The sequence below is a fragment of the Mirounga leonina genome, unplaced genomic scaffold (assembly GCF_011800145.1).
Source record: "Mirounga leonina isolate KUSES-001 unplaced genomic scaffold, KU_Mleo_1.0 Mir_127, whole genome shotgun sequence".
Classification (NCBI taxonomy): domain Eukaryota; kingdom Metazoa; phylum Chordata; class Mammalia; order Carnivora; family Phocidae; genus Mirounga; species Mirounga leonina.
In genome coordinates, this window is record NW_023270316.1 from 59,338,382 (window position 1) to 59,361,909 (window position 23,528).

The 23,528-nt window shown below is 34.0% G+C and overlaps 1 pseudogene; it reads right to left on the minus strand.

Annotated features, from left to right (window-relative positions):
* The window catches only part of LOC118009460, a 43,981-nt pseudogene that overhangs the window by 11,214 nt on the left and 9,239 nt on the right, over positions 1-23,528 (minus strand).

A 23,528-nucleotide genomic window follows, 5' to 3' on the forward strand; every position in this document is an offset into this window, starting at 1 on the left:
AATAATGAAATACTTAATTATGGCAGCAATTCCAGAAGGGAGGAGTCAAAGATGGCGGTGATTCTTTTGGGTAAATGACAAACATGAGTAAGGTCAGTGTCTCCTGGAGCCGTTAGCATTGACAAGCTAAACTGATCAAGTGGAAAACAACTTCAGAGCCATGAAAGCACAATCTGTAAAAACCGGATCATTACACATGTACCTATTCACCAACTATTTAAACATTTTGTTTATATTCTAAATGGTGTCAGATGGAGGTTCTAAACCTTGAGTCAGATTCGTAAATATTGTTCTACCTACAAAGGTCAAATAGGCTGAAGCACATACCACTGTCAAGGTTCTCTTAAAGAAGTATGAAAAATTAAATCTGTAGAGCAAGCTAAAAGCTTAAACAGCCATAAAATCTAGCCCCTATAAACTCTTCGATCCCCTGAGCTACAAGTCTCCTTCTTGTATATTTAATCATGGCCACCCAGACCTTGCTGTTCCTTGTACACACTAAAAATGCTTCAGCCTCAAAATCTTTGTAGTTGTTATTTCATCTACCTGAAAGGCTGTTTTCCCAGATACCTAATGGTTTACTCCTTATCATTTTAAAAATCGTTGTCTTACTAAATATCATCTCCGTGAAGCATTTTCTGACTATAATACTTAAAAACATCTCTCTCCTGCCTTCTAAACACCTTTATTCCATTCTTTCCCCTTCCTTGCATTATTTTTCTACATAGAACTTAGATCTGACACACCACATATAGTACCTATCAGTTTTTTTTTGTCTATTCTATTACCTATGTCTCACTCCCAAGACTGTAAGCTCTATGAGGGTGGAAATTTATTTTTGTTTGGTGTTGATCCTCAGAATTTAAACAGAATAAATTTGTACCTCTCTATATATAATGTTTCAAATCTAATTTTAATGCTCCCTGTCAAACATTAGCATTTTCACACTGCCACAAGATATTCATGAAAATATAAACTAAATAATATAAAAATCTGCATTAATTATTTTACAATTTAAAAATTCTCTTAAGGAATGATGTACTTAAACCTTCTTGACTTATACTACAGGACAACAAATACCCTTCTTCACTGTTTGTTTCATGCTAAAATGGCATTTTTAATTGATGACAGGGAAACAAAAAAATCTCCTGTAATTTACTATCATATGCATTAAATACAAAAAAGAAAAAAGTTTTAGTGGTACTATAAGAACTTATACCCCTGAAATGCTATAATATAAGCATTCCCAAAGATTATAAAATAATGAAATGTGGAAATAAGCAAACTCTGGGGTGATTCAGAATTTCTACCACTTCCTAAAGATATTCTTTAATAGAATAATCCATGTGGGTGGTTAAATTATAAAACAAAGATATACAAAATACTTTTAAATAACAAGTTAACCAGACTGAGTAACATTTTGTGTAAAAGTAGCTTAAAAGCTTAATTGCTTAAAATCTAATCCTACAGCATATGATAAATAGAAACAATAACAACATTTTCCGGGTAGTTTATATTTCTTCAAAACACAAAAGTTCAAACACAAGAATACAATAAATATATTATTCAAAGTTTCACAGAATTAAGGGGGACCTATAATCACTGATACGCTAATTTAAGTATTTTACTCATAAAGTTTTTGCATGAATTCCATGTATTAGTAATCAAGAAATAGACCCAAATAGAAATTATAAATGTTGAATTTAATTTCAGTAATAATAAAGCAAAAAAAAGGCAACTAACTTGTCACCCTGCACAGTAACTTTAACATAAAAGGTATAAACTTATTTATTTTGTCAATATTTTCTTCATTGTATATAGCTTAAAAAAAAAAAGACATCAGAAATCTGTGAGATATATTTTTAAACAAACAAGGCAAGAACATACACACTCACATTTCTGGTGAGTTAGTTCTGCATTAAAGGGGCTCAAGTTATTAGTAATAAGACAGAAATTGCAAGAAATCCTTTGACAGAGGTAATAAAAATAATTTTAGCTGGAAATGATGATGGTCTCATTTCTTCTCCTAGATATGCAAATAATATGTCTAAATACTTACTAGAGCCAAATCTATCTCAAAAGTTTGGGACATTAGTTTTTCTCCTTGTTAATACTCAATGAGAAAAAACACTTAGAATTAAAACTTTTTCGATGAATAAGGGATAGTAATATCCACCTGCAAAAGGAAAAAAAATTGATTTAGAATGTCAACTTCTAAATAAATAAATAATTAACTTAGAGATCACAGTTTATGAAAGTATAATCTTGCTTATCCAATTATGGCTAACCTGGGCATGTATCCATAATGATACTTAGTGGCTTACAAACAACATGTAATTCTGTAACAACCAAAAGGATATATAATTGATTGAAGAAAACCTTTAGGGTTGAGTATAGAATTTAGTCTAAGGCCAAATTTTCGTATCTACCATCACATATCTGTATGTGTGATCTTAGGAGATCTCCATTTAAATATAGGATATAAACTGAGTTATTCAACTATTAAAATATTCCTCTTGCTGCCTCCTGGATACTTGCCTGAGTCCTCTGAATTAGCTCCAAACTCAATCCATATTCCAAGTAAAAGATTTAAGATGCTCAATATTGAAATTATTTGGCATCAACTTAAAAAGAGACTGAATGAAAAAAATGAGGATATTTTCCAAAGAAGATGGAAAAATGAAAATTTAATACACACCCATACTTATTTTTCTTTGTAAAATAGCCAAATTTAGGTTATAAAGGGTATAACTTTTATTTAACTATTTGCGCTTTATGTGTTCAAAATTACACAAAGATGGAAGTGTATTAACTCATACAAATAAAACTTCCCAGTTCCACTGAATTACCTAAAATGTGTGTTTCATTAGGTACTGATAGGCCATTTCCTCTTCTTTAGTAAGAGACTGGAAAGAAGCTGTATGCTGTTACGATAAATTTCAATATAACAGTTTTTCTATAGTTTCTCACTTCGCCAATATTTCAATTTTTCTTTAATCCATTCTCAGGATTAAAAGAAGAAAGTTTTCCTTTAGCTGTAATAGCCCCAAATATTCCTTCTTCACATCTGGAGCATCCAGATATAAAGATTCACCTAGTAAATGTAAAATCCAGGTTTTCTCTCTGTCATTTAGAAAGCAGATTAGACTAAATATAATTTTCTAAAATTAAGTCAAAATATACTTAGGAAAACAAAAAACAGAAAAAGGAAATCTAATTCCTGAGTTGTTCTGGAAAATACTGCACAAACTTTGTAATTTATTCAATAAATATTTCTAAGCATTTAGATGTTAAATCCTGGAATACTTTTAGTGGAATTAAAAATCATCATTTATTTGTTACAGTCTTTCACAAAAGAGTTGAAATAAAGGAAAACAGGTTAAGAGCTTGATGAATGATTTTTCAAAGCACCAAGGCAATACTTATTTCCATGTAAATGCTGGCATTTAATACTAATACCATATATATGGTATGCTGCTTCCTTATTTGGGGGAAAAACTGTTCTTAAAAATGAAAGCTTTATCTTATATATTTTCTTTACCTTCAGATTAGAATTTAAACAGAAGATCCTCAAATACAATTCTTTAATTTACATCTGAAATACTTTTAGAGTTTCTAAAAGAGACAATAATAATTGGAAATGATTCATTAAGAACTGCATTTATTTTGTAGATTTTCTGCTTGGTTACAGTTGAAAAGGTTAAGATAGTCCTTGTAGAAAAGACCAGAAGTGTGGTACACTACATAAACACGCCTGTCTTTTTTTTTTTTTTTTTTTTAAGATTTTATTTATTTGACAGAGAGACGCAGTGAGAGAGGGAACACAAGCAGGGGGAGTGAGAGAGGTAGAAGCAGGCTTCCCCGCGGAGCAGGGAGCCCGATGTGGGGCGGGGCTCGATCCCAGGACGCTGGGATCTAGACCTGAGCCAAAGGCAGACGCCCAACGACTGAGCCACCCAGGCGCCCCTAAACACGCCTGTCTTATCCTGAACATTAATTTTTAGTGTAATGACTTAATAAAATAACAAAATAAAAAGAAAATAAAGAAAACATTTTCCTGGGGCGCTTGGGTGGCTCAGTCGGTTAAGTGGCTGGCTGCCTTTGGCTCAGGTCTTGACCTCAGGGTCCTGGGATTTCAGGAATTTAATTTACATGTTTTGATAGTTCCCCCTTCCTTTATAAGGAAATATTTAGAAACACTACTAAAAACTGTCTTCTAAGTTCTGTTCAGAATGTATATTTTATAAATGTACACTTATCTGTAAGATAAGCAAATATCTTCAATTTCATTTCATTAGAGAAACAAAGGGAAAATGAATATTTAAGTAAAAATTTCAGTATTTACATTGGATATAAATATGCAATAAAATAAGTTTGATTCTATATAAGCTCTTTTTTTTTTTTAAATATTTTATTTATTTGACAGACACAGCAAGAGAGGGAACACAAGCAGGGGGAGTGAGAGAGGGAGAAGCAGGCTTCCCGCGGAGCAGGGAGCCCGATGCGGGGCTCGATCCCAGGACCCTGGGACCATGACGGGAGCTGAAAGCAGACGTTTAATGACTGAGCCACCCAGGCGCCCCTCTATATAAGCTCTTTCAATAAACTCTTGATGGCATTCAACACAATTATTACATTGCAATTATATTATTTTATTTTACTCTATTTTTAAAAAGATTTTATTTTTTTTAAATGTTTATATGTAAGTTCTACACCCAACATGGGGCTCGAACTCATGACTCCAAGATCAAGAGTTGCATGTTCCTCTGACTGAGCCAGCCAGGCACCCCACAATTATATATTTCTTTAATACACATACATTGGAAAAGTTAGTACTTGTTTTTATAGAATCATTCTAAACATAACAAGATTATCAATAATACTGAAAATAGATTATCAATAAAACTGAAGATATATCAGTAATATTAATACATATTAAACTGTAAAACATATCAGACTGTAGAGTATGGCCAACCTTACTTCAGCAGCACAGTTAATACTGGAGATAATTTTAGAATCTTAACGCCAATATTTACGTGCTGCTAAGGCACTGCTGACATCACTATCATAAGAGCTATGAATAAAAAGAAATATATTTTCTTCAGAAGATCAGATCCTTGTATTTTTGAGGCAGCACAATATGGCCTGCACCTTTTCAAAATCCACAAACCATTATGTGCTGCTACTTTACTCCAAGGTTTTTGTTTTTTTAAACACACATTAGCACCTAAAGATACAAAAAATTTTTTTCTTTTATAAGAGAATACATTAAAAAACCCATGTTTAAAGATTATAACCGAAAAAATATGCATAATTTGCTATTTCTTAGAAGCTTTAAAGTAGCATAATAAAATTTATTTCTACATCAAATGTTTAAGAAAAGCCTACTATGTGCTAAGCACATTGCTATAGGTTAGGAACACAAAGATGTGTAATATGCGAAAATGAAAAGCATTTCCCCCCTTTGTCAACTTAATAAGCCAATACAGTTAAATATTTGATCAAATTTTTGAATGTTATAATATATAGAAGTTATTTTTTCCTTTTATAAACAGAATGTGAATTGATAAAATTTGGTCTTTACCTTGGTAAAAGTGTTAATTTACAGACAGCATTGCATTCCTTGCAGTACACCTTTCAAAAGAACTCTTCATCAAGTAGGTAAGACTTCATGTCAAGGGAAAAATAAGAAATGACATACAAAAGCTCAGTTTCAATAAACTTAAGTGGGCAAATGCAAATATACTTTTATTTATTTATATCTATCTATCCATCCATCCATCCATTCTGAGCTAGAGTGCCTGCATGCCCATGAGTTGGGGGTGGGGTAGGGGTGGGGTGAGAGGAACAGGGAGACTGAGAATCTTAATCAGGATCTATGCTCAGCATACAGCCCACAGGGTTCATCTCACGACCCTGAGATCATGACCTTAGCCAAAATCAAGAGTCGGACACTTAACCAACTGAGCCACCCAGGTGCCCCCAAATACACTTTTAAAGGAAAAGCCTGCTTAAGAGTCTTTCTTTCTCTCTCCCCCACACCAATCTCCTCCCACCCCAAAGGTAATTCCAGATTATGAAGCCGTGGAAAGATGAGTTAACTCTGTATTCAGAGATGAGAAGTAAAACCGAATCTTGTGGCTCTTAATCTTCCTATATCCTACCTGCCTCCACTCTTCACTAGGCAAGGAAGTATACTCCTAGTTTCCACTTATTCCGATGTAGGAATGCAATTACTTCTCTAAAAGATACCATAAAACTATCATCATTCTAGTTCATGCCTTGACAACCTTTGCTCCAGTTTTCTCATCATTAAAATGGCCATGCTAAAGCTATGGTATAGGTATGGAATAAGGAGATGTACAGTGAAATCTGCCCTTCTTCTCCTATCTAATTGTTTACAAAAGCACAAGTGTCCTACATTCTACATTTTTTGTGAGCATCTTCCCCATTAAAAAATATATGTAGCTAATCTCCTGAGTAACCCCTGTTTCACATACTACTCTGCTCTATTACTATCTCAAATTTCTGCACAATTTTTGAGTATGTAACCAAAATAAATCTTTTTGCAATGACTGCAGAAATACACAATATATATTTGTATTTATCAATTAAGGAACAGTTCCTTAGGCTATCTCTCACACAAACCCATTTTCCAAACAAAAAATGTAAACATGACATTTTCAAATATGCAAAATTTATATATGTACATTTTTTCATTTAATAAATATCTTACTGGACACCTACTATGTGCCAGGCACTGTCCCAGTCATTACACTAGTTAGTACACTAGTATATAGACACAGTCCCTTCTCAGAAAAAATTTAACATCATTTAAATTATAAGATATGAAATCATTAAACAAATAACTATTCAAGACTATATATTGTTCTTGTCCCCCACAGTATATATATACATTAAGTCATGTATACATATACATGATAATAATTAATACATGATAATTCCAAAATCAAGAAGAAATCCACTGGTCACTTCAGTTCCAATCTTTTTTTTTTTTTTTCTAAGTCTATATATTTTAAACAAAGTCAAAGGTGCCAAACTTGAAAGAAATAAATGTGAATACTGCAAAATGAAAGTCACTTTTTTTTTTTTTTTAAGATTTTATTTATTTGCGAGAGAGACAATGAGAGACAGAGAGCATGAGAGGGAGGAGGGCCAGAGGGAGAAGCAGACTCCCTGCTGAGCAGGGAGCCTGATGTGGGACTCGATCCCAGGACTCCAGGATCATGACCTGAGCCGAAGGCAGTCGCTTAACCAACTGAGCCACCCAGGCGCCCATGAAAGTCACTTTTATAAACCTTTTTTTAAACAAGACTTCACAGTAAGAATGTCTTCATTTATTATTTTTAAAAAATTGTGGTTATAATACACATAACATAAATTTTACCATTTTATACAACTGTGTGGCATTAAGTCCAGTTACATTGTATAACTATCACCACATTCCATCTCCAGAACCTTTTCATCTACACCAATTTTAACTATACCCATTAAAGACTGTCCTTCATCCCCTCAGCCCCTGGACACCACGATTCTACTTTCTGTCTTGATGAACTTGCCTATTTTGGGTACCTTATATAAATGGAAGATAAAATAAATATCTTTCATAAAATATTTATTCTTTTGAGTCTGGCTTATTTTACTTAAGATTACTTTTTCAAGGTTCATCCATGCTGTTGCATATATCAGACTTCCCTTTTTACAGCTGAGTAGTATTCAATGTGTATATATACATTTTGTTTGTCCATTTATCTACGGACATTTAAGTTGCTTTGATCTTTTGGTTATTATGATTAATTGCTGCTATAAACATGGTATACAAATATCTGTTTGAGTCCTGCTTTCAATTCCTTTGGGTATAATCCCCAGGATCACATGGTATTTAATTCTATTTTTAATTTTCTGAAAAATTGCCATACTGTCTCTATCATTTTACACTTCCATCAGAAATGCAAAAGGGTTCTAATTTCTCTACATCCTTGCCAACATTTATTTTTTTCCTTTCTTTTCAAAAAGAATAACCATCCTTACGGATGTGAAGTGGTATCTTGGTGTGGTTTTGATTTTTCATTTCCCTAATGAGTAGTCTTTTGAGCATCTTATGTTTATTGGCCATGTGTATTGTATATCTTTAGTAAAATGTCTATTCAGGTCCTTTGCTCATTTTTTAACTGAGTTGTTTGGTTTTGTTGTTGTTGAATTATAAAAGTTCTTTATGTATCCTGGATATAAGTCTTATATCAGATATATGATCTCCCATTCTGTAGGCTGCCTTTTCACTCTATTGATAGTGCCTTTGATGCACAAAAGTTTTAAGTTTTGATGGAATCCAATTTACCTTTTTGTTGTTGCTGCCTGTGGTGTACTATCCAAGAAACTGCTATCAAGTCCAATGTCATCAGGTTTTTCCTATGTTTTCTTCTAAGAGTTTTACAGTTTTAGTTCTTACATTCAGGTCTTTGATCCATTTTAAATTTTGTATATGACATGAGGTTTTATTTTATATGTTGATATCCAGTTTTCCCAACTCCCTTTGTTGAAAAGACTGTCCTTTGCCCATTGAATGTTTTTTTTTTTTTTTAAAGTAAGCTCTGTGCCAAACGTGGGACAAACTCATACTCCCGAGATCAAGAGTCACATGTTCTACCAACTGAGCAAGCTGAAGAGTCTTGGCACACATATTAAAAATAATTTCATCATATCTGTGAGGGTTTATTTCTAGGCCCTCCAGTCTATTCCATTGGTCTATATGTTTGTCTTTAGGCCAGTACCATACTGTTTGAGTACCATGATCTTGCATTAACTTTTGAAATCAGAAGTGTGAGATCTCCAAATTTGTTTTTCAATATTGTTTTGGCCATCTGGTGTCCCTTGAGAGATTCTGTATACATTTTAGAGCAGTTTTTCTATTTCTACAAAAATGTCATTGGGATTTTGACAGGGATTGCACTGCATCTGTAGACCACTGTGGATAACAATCATCTTAACAATACCAAGACTCCCAAAACATGAACATGGGATGTCTTTCTATTTATTTGGTCTTAAGTTCCTTTTAGCAATGTTTTGTAGTTTGCAGTGTAGAAGCCTTTCACCATCTTGGTTAATTTTATTCCTAAGCATTTTAATCTTTTTGATGTTATTGTAAATGTAATTGTTTTCTTAATTTACTTTTCGGATTGTTCACTTTTATTTTTATTTATTTTCTTTAAAAGATTTTATTTATTTATTTGAGAAAGAATGAGAGAGAGAGAGAGAACATGAGAGGGGGAGGGTCAGAGGGAGCAGCAAACTCCCTGCTGAGCAGGGAGCGGGATGCGGGACTCAATCCAGGGACTCCAGGATCATGACCTGAGCTGAAGGCAGTTGCTTAACTAACTGAGCCACCCAGGTGCCCCCGGATTATTCACTTTTAGTGCAAAGAAATGCCACTGATTTTTGAGTGTTGATTTTGTATCCTGCAACCTCACTGAATTTGCTTATTAGTTATAACTTTGTGTGTGTGAACAAGTATTTTTCTTTTTTTTAAAAGATTTTATTTATTGGACAGAGACACAGCAAGAGAGGGGACACAAGCAGGGGGAGCGGGAGAGGGAGAAACAGGCTCCCCGCTGAGCAGGGAGCCCAATGTGGGGCTCGATCCCAGTACCCTGGGATCATGACCTGAGCCGAAGGCAGACGCTTAATGACTGAGCCACCCAGGTGCCCTGAACTAAGTATTTTCTACATATAAGATCATGTCATCTGTGGCCAGAAATAATTTTACCTTATAAATCTTTTATACCTAAAACTGGTTCAGAAGCTGTTTGGCAACCTTGGTCTATTCATTTTCTCATTCTTCTAGAAAACCATCAGACAGGTGTCTTCTCTCCCTTCAAATTTCCATTATCTCTCCTTTCTTCTTTTTTAAAAAAGATTATTTATTCATTTCGGAGAGAGAGAGAGTACACAAGCATGACTGGGGGGCAGAGGGAGAGGGAGAAGCAGGCTCCCCACTGAACAGGGAGCCCAACACGGGGCTCGATCCCAGGACCCTGGGACCACGACCCAAGCCGAAGGCAGACACTCAACCAACTGAGCCACCCAGGTGTCCCCCATTCTCTCTCCTTTCATCCTCATTTTCACTCAGGTAACAGAAGCTATTAAAAGAGAATTTCTACTACATCTATTTACCTACATATATCTGTGCCCATATAATTCCTCCTTCTCTATATAATGGATAAACAATCACTGTTCATAAGACATAAACCTCTTATATACTAGATTTTATCCTCTTTTGCTTACTTAAGGATATTCCTCTAGCACTCTCCCCTGCATCTTTAGTTTTTCTACTGGATCATTCTTATCAGCAAAAATACTATAATTTCTCTCATCTTAATTTCATTTCTTAAAGATTACTGCAATTTTATCACTGATGTTTTAATAAACACCCTCAGAGGAAGATTTTTTCCTATTTTTATTTCTGTTTTTAACTGAGATACTAAAAAAGAACTGCTTTCTATTTGAAAGCCTGATAAATTTAAGCTAGTAGCAAAAGTATCTTTCCACACTCCAGAAAAATATGGAAATTCTTGACTTAAATGTATTAATAAGCTGAGTAATTCCAGTGGAGCAATTGCAGCCAGATAAATCTCTTTACCTGTGTTTTTTTTTTTTTTTAAGATTTATTTATTTGTCAGAGAAAGAGCGTGCGCAAGTGAGCACAAGCAGGGGGACTGGCAGAAAGAGGGAGAAGCAGGCTCTCTGCTGAGCAAGGAGCCTGATGCGGCACTCGATCCCAGGACCCTGGGATCATGACCTGAGACCTACTGAGCCACCCAGGCATCCCTCTTTACCTGTGTTTAACAACAACAAAACAACAATGATCTCCCAGTCTGGTAAGTTTTGATTTTTCCTTTCCATTTATAATGACCTTCTACTCTGGGGCTGCTAAAGTAGGTTTTATATTATGCTTTCAAGAAGGAGTTATTTTATTTTATTTTTTTAAGATTTTATTTATTTCAGAGAGAGAGGGAGGGAATGAGCAGGGGGGAGGAGCAGAGGGAGAGGAAGAAGCAGACTCCCCACTGAGAGGGAGCCAGATGCCGGACTTGATCCCAGAACCCTGGGATCATGACCTGAGCCGAAGGCAGACACTTAACTGACTGAGCCACCCAGGTGCCCCAAGAAGGGGTTATTTTAAATTAAAAATTTCTTGGAATCTATAGAGGGCTTCCACTGTCACATGATTGAGATATTCAGATGTTAATACATGCCATGAAAATATTTTTGCTCTTTTGTTTAGACATACCCACTGTGTATCTGTACACTGCTTTGGGTTTTTCAAATACTTAATTTCACTTTTATTTTTTTTTTTTAAGATTTTATTTATTTATTTGACAGAGAGAGACATAGTGAGAGCAGGAACACAAGCAGGGGGAGTGGGAGAGGGAGAAGCAGGCTTCCCGCGGAGCAGGGAGCCTGATGTGGGACTCGATCCCAGGACCCTGGGATCATGACCTGAGCCGAAGGCAGACGCTTAACGACTGAGCCACCCAGGCGCCCTTAATTTCACTTTTAATCTGGCATCAAAACTATCTGTAATAATTACTTTCTTCAAGTATGCTTCAAACTCTGCACCATAAACCTCTTAAGGAGCTGGCTAGAGCCCCTGGGTCACCGAAATGACTATACTGGCTAAGGCCAATGGACTACTACACTCATGGTATGAAACATTGATACTTTACCTGGAGAAAATTTAAAATTAGCCATGCTGTAATATCTTTAAGAATAGGCCTAAATTACGGGGTTTAACTAAACTGCATGATAATTTTATTAAACATAATTTTGGGGAGCCTGGGTGGCTCAGTCGGTTAATACAGACAGACACCCCCCCCAAAATATTAAGGTCTGTATAATTAGGACCTATCCAGTATTTCCTGCTTCTTTCCAATGAGAACCCTCTACCACTCTAGTTAAAAAGTCTCTTTTAAGAGACATGACAACCCAATACAGTATGTGGATCTTTCTGAAATAATCAGGAATTTTAAGAGAAGCTAAATGTTATTACAGTAGGGGATTATTATAAGTATGAATGGCTATATATTAAAAAAAAAAAGAATCCCTATAAGTTAGAGAAGCATAGGAAGTATTATGAGTGGACAAAAACTGATCAGGCATGTGCTGTGGGCCACCAGGTAAATAGTAAGTGGAATAAAATTACTTATCATGCTTTTAATAAATTGTTTTCCAGTTCTTTCTTCTCCTAAGTTATATATTCCCACCTGGTCTCTGAATCTTCACTGAAGCTACTGCTGGAGGCTGAAATACTCACTAATCTTACCCTTCCCATTTATCCCTACTTTAGAGGACAACTTAAGTGTACCCTCTCCAGTGCATTCTTACTTCAGCCTTTCTGGCTGATACTGAATTGCACATTTATAAGAACTTTTGAATAGAGAAAATTATTCTCAGTATTGAGTACTGTGCTGAGCAAATAACTGGCTTAATTATTTCATATCTATCATCCATTCACCCAGACTACCTATGTACCAATGCTTCCTGGTATGGCTCACACCATTTCTCTACTCTTACATCTTAGTCCACTACAAACATTATAGTGCCTCCATTCTTTAAACTGTGCTTTCAAGTTTGCTGGCTAAAAGAAAAGCCACATTCCTTAACTAGATATGGAATGAGCCCTACTGGCTAGATGCAGAACCAAACAAAGAGAGCTATTAAAAAAAAATTAGAGAACAGTACCATTCAGTTCTTGCCTTTATTTTTATCAAAGTCTTAGTTCCAACTGTGGTGGTTTATATTCTGGCCTGTGGGCTCTTAATTATCTTTACTAGCTTTTGATATATATCAACTTTTTATTTTTATGATCTTCTAAGAAAAAAATAGTCATTTTGAAAGGTGAGACAATAAATGTTTTGCTTAAGAAGTCAACTTGAAGATGAATCTGAGTAAATGGAAATCTTTAAATACCTTAGTTTTCATATTAGGTAACAGATTTAATAAAAATTTAAAATACAATAAAAAAGATACAAATTTTATATAAATTAATGGTTTCTCCCCTCATTTCCTCATAAATGATTTGTTACTCTAATTCTGATTCCATTAACATTTTTGTTTAGGCATATTTACTTTCTTAATGCTGCTGTAATTTCAGTTCATCTGGTTTACATAAGGCATTACTGCATTTAACAAAAACATTAAAAAATTCTAGGTATGTCTCCTAAGCTCTAAAATCATCATCCTGAGGGCAAAAGAATTTACTAGTCAATTTCTGCATTTCCAATTTTATCAATATAATAAACAGCAGAAATAATTTACTGAGGCAGCAACAATACAGAACAGTGAATCTGAATCTGGAAGACCCAAGATGGAATCCTGGCTCTATGCTTTATGAATCCTTATCTTGGGTAAGTTATTTCAGTACATGGAGCCTCGAGTTTCCTTTTTGTAAAATGGGTTATTAATGCCCAGTTCATAGCCCTGTTAAGACTGTACAAATTTAAACTTTTATGAACACATCTAGTAGTGAATAGGTATTTAATAGATGACTGCTGAATCTAACTTTATAGGGTTTGAAACATACTTTGGGCAAACAGGGTTTCAGCAGACTGTGATTCAACATGAACCAACAGTGCTGATGACAAAGAGAAAGTTAGTGGAATCAAGCAGGCTGCATTAACAGATCTCATTCATAAGAGAAAGACTGTATTGTGTACCTCAAACTACACAGAGTACACTCAGTTCTGTACAGAGTATTTTTAAAGGAATACTGAAAAAATGTAGTGGATCCAAAAATGGAATATCCAGGATACTACTGATCTAGAATTCATACTATGAGAACCAGTGAAGGACTTAGGTATGTTCAGCCTAGAGAAAAGACAGAAAAACTATTTTTAGAAGACCTATCTAGGGCCAAAGGATGAAATTATATACTGAACTGACATCTCTCTTATAAGAATTTTATTTTTTATCAATTATTATAACTGACATAATTTATACCATTAAAGAAAAAGCTTATCTATTACAGTTCTAATTCTAAAACTCTGAGGGTTAAAATAAAATCAGTATAGATCAATTAAAAAATTGACTTTTAGGGGCTTCTAGGTGGCTCAGTCAAGTAAGCAGCCGACTCTTGGTTTTGGTTCAGGTCATGATCTCAGGGTTGTGAGATCGAGCCCCGCATGGGCCTCTGCGCTCAGTGGGGAGTCTGCTTAAGATGCTTTCCCTTCCCCTCTGCCCCTCTGTGTGCTCTCTCTCTCAAATAAATAAATAATATTTAAAAGAACTGACTTTTAGAAAATTTCAGTGTATTTTACTAAGTTGTCTTATTAAGGATTTGGAGGACAATCTGCATTTAAGTTCTGACAAGAGGGCATTAAATACAAGGGACATAAAGAAATAACTTGAGACAATTTAAAGAAAATGAAACTGAAAAATATTTTAAGAAATTTATCTATTGGATATAACAGAAAGCATGAAACTGATAGTCTAGACAAAAAAGTCAGGTGTGACTGCTGACAACTTGACATATATCTATTTCAATTCTGCATTCAATTTATTCCTGTTTTATATGGAAATCACTTTGAAAACTCAATTTCAGACAATAAGATAGTGGCAAAGGACAAGACTGCATTGAATAGTCTAGGGATGTTACTATTGTATTTATGCTTAGAACCTGAAATCCCTATTACAGCAGAATTTATTGTATTTGTATGTTTATTTCCTATTTTAATTAAGGCCTGTGCTATTAAATTTTGCCTTGTTTTCATTTTCCTAAGAAAACATCAAAAGTAACTTCATAAATAAGAAATTCCCTATTATTATTCTTTGAATCATCCATCTTGAACTGAGTTGTTGTTCAGGGTAGGAAAATAATGACTCCAACTCCTTTCTATAATTTTGGCACTAAAATTCAAATTTTATGCCTACAATTTTGTTGAGAGCAGAAACACAGCCTTGCACAGACAGAAGATCAGGCTTAATAATTTAAATTATTCTTTTTTTTTTTTTTTTTAAAGATTTTATTTATTTATTTGAGAGAGAGAGAATGAGAGACAGAGAGCATGAGGGGGGAGGGTCAGAGGGAGAAGCAGACTCCCTGCTGAGCAGGGAGCCCAATGCGGGACTCGATCCTGGGACTCCAGGATCATGACCTGAGCCGAAGGCAGTCGCTTAACCAACTGAGCCACCCGGGCGCCCCAATTTAAATTATTCTGTTAAACACATATATGTCAAACATTAAGACTTTAAGGATAGGAACAACTGGCATTTGATTAAACACTAACTCTCAGAAAGAGTAGTTATTTGAACAATGACTGAAAAATGGCTGTGGCACATTGTAAATTTTCTCTATGTTCATAAACCATAGAATATACCCCTTTAAGAGCTTAGATTTGATATATTTAACTGAATTAATATCAATTGGTCGTTTCGTAAATTTGCAAACCTTCTTTACCACCAAATGCTGACAGTACCTAGCACCCTTAAAATTTTTTTGATTGTAAACATTGCTTACTACTAATCCAAGTGCCAAAAGAGCAATTTGTTCTTTTTATCTCCTTTGGCACAAATCTTTCTCCCGGAAACATTCACATTATAAAATTATTCAAGATAATTAAAATTTCCTCATGAGTGCCACAGGTAGACAGCATTTTACCTAAGAGTAATTTTCAATCACAAGTATGTTAAAAATAGGATATTCAGCTATATTTAGTGACTCATACCAAAAGCATAACATTTTCACTGAAAACAACAGATTTTATATCATCTGCCATTATTACTTACTGCCCTACTCATTACAACATTCTGATTTTTTTTGTAGTACTTTTAGACAGTCCCATATTTATATTATTATTTTTTTTTGAAAGATTTTACTTACTTGAGAGAGAGAACATGGGGGAGGGGGCACTCTGGGGCCCTTGATCCCAGGGCTCTGGGAACATGATCCTGGGATCCTGACCTGAGCTGAAGGCAGATGCTTAACTGACTGAGCCACCCAGGTGCTCCTACATTATTTATAATTCAAGAACTGACACTATTTTCTAATATAGTATGATTACATTTCTAAAAACTTATCTGGATAGTCCAATGTGAGAGATAATTTTTTGTCATTTCTATTTATTAGACTAGTTCTTGATAGTAGGCAAATAATAAGTCTCCTGAATTACAAGGTAACTTATTTCCATGACCTTTTTTTATAGGACTAAAAATGACAGTCCTGAATGAATTTTCTGCTTTATCTTCTGTTTCTTATTTAGAAAGTCAGTGTCTTAAAATTTTTGTTGTTGTAGATTAAAAAGAAGCAATGATCTTAACTGTTGACAGTGCATCTAAAGGTGTTATTTCATTTAGCACCAAATGATATATCTAGTTATTTTAAGTTTATATAACAGAAATACATAATTTAAGTACCTAAAACTGCAACATAGAAAAACCAAAACACCGCTCAAAGAAGAAAAAGTGGGAAAAAAAGGAAATATGATGATTTCTGAATGTTTAATGTTAAGTAACAAATATATAAAATATATAAAAATGAACCCAATATATAAAAATGAACCGAAAACACTGCAATTATTTAATTCTGACAGCATCAAATATATGAAACACCAATATTCTACAACTTCTGGAATACCCACATTCCACAGGTGGGGAACAGCTTAAAAAATATCCCTTTCTTAAAGAAAGAATGGCATTAAACAAACATAAGAGAATGACAGAAGAGGGGATATACACACATAATCATAACCATAATCATAATCACTATCATTATGTACCTATTTTTTGGGGTACTGTTTAATTGGAAAATCACCATTTTAATAACTCAGATTAAAGAGAACTCCAGACATACTTCCTAGAACAGACAACAGAAAGCATTCCAATTATAAAATATAGCAAATGAACCTATCTTTAAAAGATGCTGGACATTATCCAAGAAAGCCTGTTTGCTTAGAAGTTTATAAAGGAGATGAAATAAGATTAGGAATGTGATGTTATCTATGCTTATAAATCTGTTAGGAGTGAAATGATACCTATTTCTTTTTGAAAAGTTGACTGCTCCCCGGTCCACAGTAGGAGTGCAATACCAATCAAAAAGATTTCTTTTTCTAAGAGTTAAGCTGAAGTAAAACTGAGCTGGCTTCCAAGGGACCAATTAAGGAACTTATGCCAGGGCTATATGGGATTCTTTGGGGATTTGTAAATGTTTCCATTCTAGTTTTCCAGAGACAAAAATATAAAAAGGAAAAAATTAAAGAAGTGACCTGTGGTTTTTGACTACTACTCTTCAAACTGGCTCATTAATAAAAGTTTTCAATATTTAATTGATTTCTACCCTAAAAACTATTTACTGAGTTCAGTGGCTGATCTTCTATGATCATAAGGTCACTCCTCAACACATATACATTATTTACCAAGTCACTAATGCAATGGTATTATAGATGAGGTAAGAGGAGAATCTGATGCACTAGTTTTCACTTAAATGGGGCCATCCTTCAACATCAAGGACAGAAAACAGATGCACTTGAGTTTCTTTTATTTAGAGATATAGAATTAGCTCAAGGAATAGATAGAAATGAATCTTTTTGGTAACTGATATCCGGAAAATAGTTATCATCTTGCATAGTTATGATGACCTTGATTTGAGAGTTTTTCTACGGGTATGACATTAATTTCAGCTAACCTGTAAGAGTTTTTCCCTTAGAATTTTTAAGTTTCTCGGGGCACCTGGATAGGTCAGTTGGTGGTTAAGCGTCTGGCCTTCTGCTCAGGTCGTGACCTCAGGGTCCTGGGATCGAGCCCCACATCGGGCTCCCTGCTCAGCAGGGAGTCTGCTTCTCCCTCTGCTCATGCAGGCTCTCTCTCACTCTCTAATAAATAAAAAGTTTCTCAAAAGTTATATCAATCAGGGTAAAAATGTTTCTTATTCTCAGAAAGGTGTGCATGTGCATATATCAAAGGAAGGAAAAGTGATTGCCTTCCTGGTTTTTCCTACCTTCTGAAGTTTAAAAGTTAAATTTTAAGTATCTCACAAAAAAATCTGCAGTGCAATCTAGTGAAATGCAAAAATAAATAAAAAAACTATTTTTCAAGTGAAGAAAATACTTCCAATTTATAAAACCATAAAATAACTGTAAGTCTGATTAATGATGATAATAAAAAAGATAATTAGTTATGTATAAATTCATTTGAAGGAAAAATGTTTAAAATTGTGATTCTCAGATTTAGAGATGATAGGGCCTGGCTGTAAAATACTTCTCAAAATCAAAACTTACCCAAAGCAATGGCATTATTCTCGCTCTAAATTGGATTAAATTAATATCAAACTTCAATGTGTAGGAGGTAAGGGGAGGTCAGAAAGTTGTCAATCTAGGGGTGCCTGGTTGGCTCAGTTGATTAAGCGTCCGACTCTTGATTTCGGCTCAGGTCATGAGATCAAGTCTTGCATCAGACTGAGCATGCGAGCCTGCTTAAGATTCTCTCTCTCCCTCTGCCCCCCCCACTCCCCCACTCGCTCTAAAAAAAATGTTGTCAATCTAGGATAGTAGGAAGAATTTCAGAAATAAAGCAAAACCTGTAACCAAACACTTTTTATAGCAATGACCGAGGTTAATACTAAATATTAACTGAGAGTTAATACTTACAAGGTAAGAATTGCTGGGCTAAGTAGGGGGACTGTTTTATTATGGTCTTCATTTTATCATTATTAAACCTAGGAAAAAAATAAGAGTGAAGACTTTAAAAATTTGATCACATTATTTAATTTAGAAAAATTTCAACTGGGGTTGATAATCACGGTTTTCTGATATAACACAATCACAGATTATAAACACCCAGCAGCATTTGTATATTTTAGTCTGGAGTGTTATCATTAGTTTTTTAAATTCACTTTTCTATTACTATTACCTTCTCAAAATTTAAAAGTCAAATATTTAAGTGCAACTAAAACTCATACTTCAGTGTCTAACTTGGAACACACTGAGTTTCTAGAGGACATCATATAATTGCAGATATTTTAAGATAAATTCAAGATCATACCTCAAGATTGACTAGTCTCTCTCTCACGCACATAAATACACACATGTATACAACTGCAAAGTCTAAAAATCCATATATTGTCCAAGAATTCTACTGTAATAACAGTATAAATACAGAGCTTAAGTTGGAGTTTCAAATGCTTAAAGAAATGTCTGAAAATAATGTTATGATCTATACCCATAACAAAAGAAAATACTATTATGAAATTGCGTGAAAAGTGGAATGGTAGTGATAAGAAAAATGGTTTCCAAGGTTGTCCTTTATTTACAAGAGTAGGAAGTATTAAAAGCCAGTATGCAGGGGCACCTGGGTGGCTCAGTCTTTAAGTGTCTGCCTTTGGCTCAGGTCATGATCCCAGGCTCCTGGGATCGAGCCCCTCATCGGGCTGTCTGCTCAGCGGGAAGCCTGCTTCTCCCTCTCCCACTCTGCCTGCTTGTGTTCCCTCTCTTGCTGTCTCTCTCTCTCTCTCTGTGTCAAATAAATAAATATTAAAAAAAAAAAAGGCTAGTATGCAAAGAAAGGAAACATTACAGCTTATCTTTAAAAATGAAAAAATTTAAAAATATCCTAACTTAAACTGGTTAGAATGTTTACTTTCTGTGGGCCATGACTGTAAGTTGTAGTTCTTACACCAACTAATGCTTAAGCACTTAATACAGAATAAAGTAGAATAAACTCATCGATGCTTTTAATGGAGCATTCTAAGTACACATCTTATTGTAGAATATCTTCACCAAAATAAAGACAGCACATTTTTTGATATATTTGAAAAAATATTTCAAATCCATGGAAAAAAATCAAGACAATACCAAAATGAATCCCCATATCCTACCCCTGGCCCTCTGACCGAATTCTAATATTCTGCCATGCTTATTTTATGTGTCTTTTTTTAAGAAAAAAGACAATACATATAGTTGAATCCTTTTTGTACCATACCCTGATCCCATTCTCCTCTCTCTTAACATAAAATCACAACCTTGAATTTGGTATTTATTTCCTATGCATGCTTTTACACCACTACTATTGTAAATTTAAAACATTTATCATTGTTTTCAAGCTTTATTTAAATGTTATATCATATACACACTTTATATAAATGTTATTATACAATATATAACCTTTTGCGCTTGTTTTTGTTTGCTGAAGACATTCATTCATGATCATACACAGAGCTCTCACTTTAATAGCAGTATAATAAACAGTTTATCATATGACTATGCCACAATTTGGCATTCTCCTGTTGCTTAATGTTTACAGTGCTTTTGATTTTTTCCTATTAAAAATAAAAGTAAACAAGACTTTGCTATACATGTCTCAGCTTTTTTAGAACATCTAGGAATGGAATTGTTGGGTTCAAGCCTATGTATATTCAATTTTACTCAGATAATGTCAGATGCTCCCACAAGGAGCATATTAAAAGTTCATTTTCTCCAATATTTGAAAGTACATTTAAGCAAAATAGCTACTATCTAAAGGAATATTTTCAAAATTCTTAAGTGATCAAATCCTTCTGTTTTTATCAAGTGTAGGTCTAACATAGGTATACTAAATGTTCTAAACAAAAGAGACTAAAATTTGCCCCAAGGTACTTGCACAAAAATAAACCTCTCATGATACAGATTTTCTTCATATGATTGAGGAAATACCAAGACTTAATCTAGAACTACTGTGGTAGAAATGATAAGATTCAGAATTAGTTACTGAGCTTAGATCCACAATGACCAAAGAGAGCAGGGACGGGGGGAGCAGAAAATATAAATGGTTTATTACTGTGAAGAATCCTCCCCCATTTCATTCTGGGCAGTGCTCCTCACATGTGGTGCTTCTAAAAAAACTCACTTGGAGCTTGTAAAAAATACAAATTCCTGAGTCCCGGGGCTCCAGAGAATCTGATTCAGCAGGTCTGGTAAAATGCTTTATTCTAAGTTATTCTGATACAGGTGGTCCATAGACACTTAATGTAGTAATTCATAGTAAAAACAAGGTGTTTTAAATATAAAGGATTTTGCAACTCACTTTTTAATTAAGAGCAGGCAGCTAATTAAAATGTTATCTGTTAAATGACAACATAAATTACATCAAACATCCTAGTATTAGCAAAAAAAAAAAAGTAATTTCAATTTATGGTTGAATATGTTTGACTTCACATTAGACCAGGTTTTAGGCTCATTTATTATTTCAGATAACTAAACACATACAACAAAGCCTGTTTTGATAGTATTAGGAGGAAATTCATATTCTGAGTTTGCTGTTATTGGTAATGGAAAACATTAAGAGTGGGAATGATTAGTTGTGATTTTAATGAAGGTGACCAAGGAAAAACAATGATTACCTTTTTAAAAGAATGCTACTGCAAATGTCAAGACTTTAAAATGGGACATTAGACTTATAAACTAAAATAAAATGTCATTTGTAGTTTCCTGACTAGAATGCTACAAATGAAATCAGAACTATGAGAACAGCAATCTAATATTCACTTCCCTGTAACTACAACCTATTGTAATTTTATTTAGATACATAAGATGAGAAAAATGCACAGATATTTAGGTTATGCAAATGTGTGCAGATTCAAGTTGTAAAAATAAAAAAAACACAACCCTTTTGTATCATTTGATATTACAAAGCCCTATTTCCGAAAGATTTAGAATAATCTGAACTTCCAGATATAAAGTTCAGACATACAACATTATTTTAATAGTCAGAAAAAGTAAAGACTTAATGAGTTTCCAGCTGCAGCCTGCTTTGTCTTTAAGTACAACACTAAGCAGCATGGGGTATTCTTTTTTAGTTATAGTGAAATCAACAAGAATTTGGTCTTGTTTAGACTGGGCTATAAAACAAAGATAATACAGGCTCAGAATATGGCTCCAAAGTGAAAGAAACACTCCTGTGTGGCCATAGTCAACTTTTCTTTTCTTACTCTAACACCTAACTTGTGTTCTCAGTAACTAATAATTTTTTCAATCTATCAGCTTAAAAGTAAAAAACATGAAACATACCATACATACTTCCAGAAGCAAGATGGTTTTCCATTCAAACAGATGGAATTAACTGATTAAAAATTAAATGAACTAAAATCACAGAGTAAATAATAGAAAATAATACAAAGTCTAAGAACTATAAGCAACTACTGTTTTCTTTATGCAGCTTTGGGAAGAAAGTACCTTTTAGTCAAAGAATGTATTCATTATACTATATATGGGTTATAATGACAGTTGGGCCCTTCCTACCTGGTCTGTAAAAGCTGGTGGGTGCAGGCTCCTTTGGCCACCATTATTGCATATTGATGCTATTCTGTATAACAGCTGACAAGCAGTAGCAATCTCCCAGCCCCTGCACCCAGCTGTAAGGGACAAGAACAAGGGCTGTGGTGATACTTGTTTATTCACTGTTGTTGCTACTGCTGCTAAAGCAGCAAGCTAAGAAAAGCATATGCAACTGACACAGAAGACAAAATGGTTCTAGTCCAACCTACCTAGCAGGTCGGCTTTCATCACTATATGATAAAATTTTCTAAGGAGAAATTTTTTCGTTAAAGTAGGATGGGAAGAGAAGAAAAGACAAAATTAGCGTTTTGATCAGAAAGGGAATCTATAATGTATCTAAGGAAAAAAATTAATGACACATGTAATGATCTTCAGCTCCTAATTTAGATTTAGATTTAAATTAAAACTCTTCTCAGAAGAGTTTTCACCAGGTTTGGCATGAATTCATAAATTCATATAATCTTTCCTATCCATTCTACTGGAAAATAAGTACCTAAACTTTAACCAAGAAATGAAATTATATTTTGCTTATAAAATGTTCCAGGCTCCCAAGTTCCACGTATCTAATCATCACCATATGTTTGACATCAGACCCTATTAACAAAGAAATAAGATTTAGCCCATAAAAATTTTTTAACAAAAACTCCAACTATTAAAAAAATTCCCACATGTAATTTATCTACTTTAAATGTGTACTACAAAGCTAAAAACTTAGTAAGTACGTAAGATCAATGATGAGTAACATAGAAATATTTATTCTGCCAAATTAAATTTAAATGGAATGCTATTTATGGACTTATAACTTCAATTTTAAATGCAATCCTTATCTTTTAATACCTTAAGCAATTTTTGATTCTGAAAAATATTTAAAAAGTCAGAAAAATTAGGACATCTATAAATTATTTTTTAAAATGCTAGAATTGGCTTATAAGTCTACATAAGATCTAGTCAAGAAGGCTAGATTTAGGATTTATTAAAATAAAAGTATAAAATACAGTAATATCAAAAATTCAGATCAAAATATTTTGGAAAAAAAGGGGAAAAAACCAATCTTTTATTTTTATCAAAACTGCAAAAACAATTGTTCTCCTTAGCAGCAGTCCAAAAACAAATAATGCCAATAAAAGAAATAATTCTGAGGATCACAGGATAACAAAATTACTACTTTGATTATGAAAGCCACAGAATGAAAAAACACTGACAGCAAATATC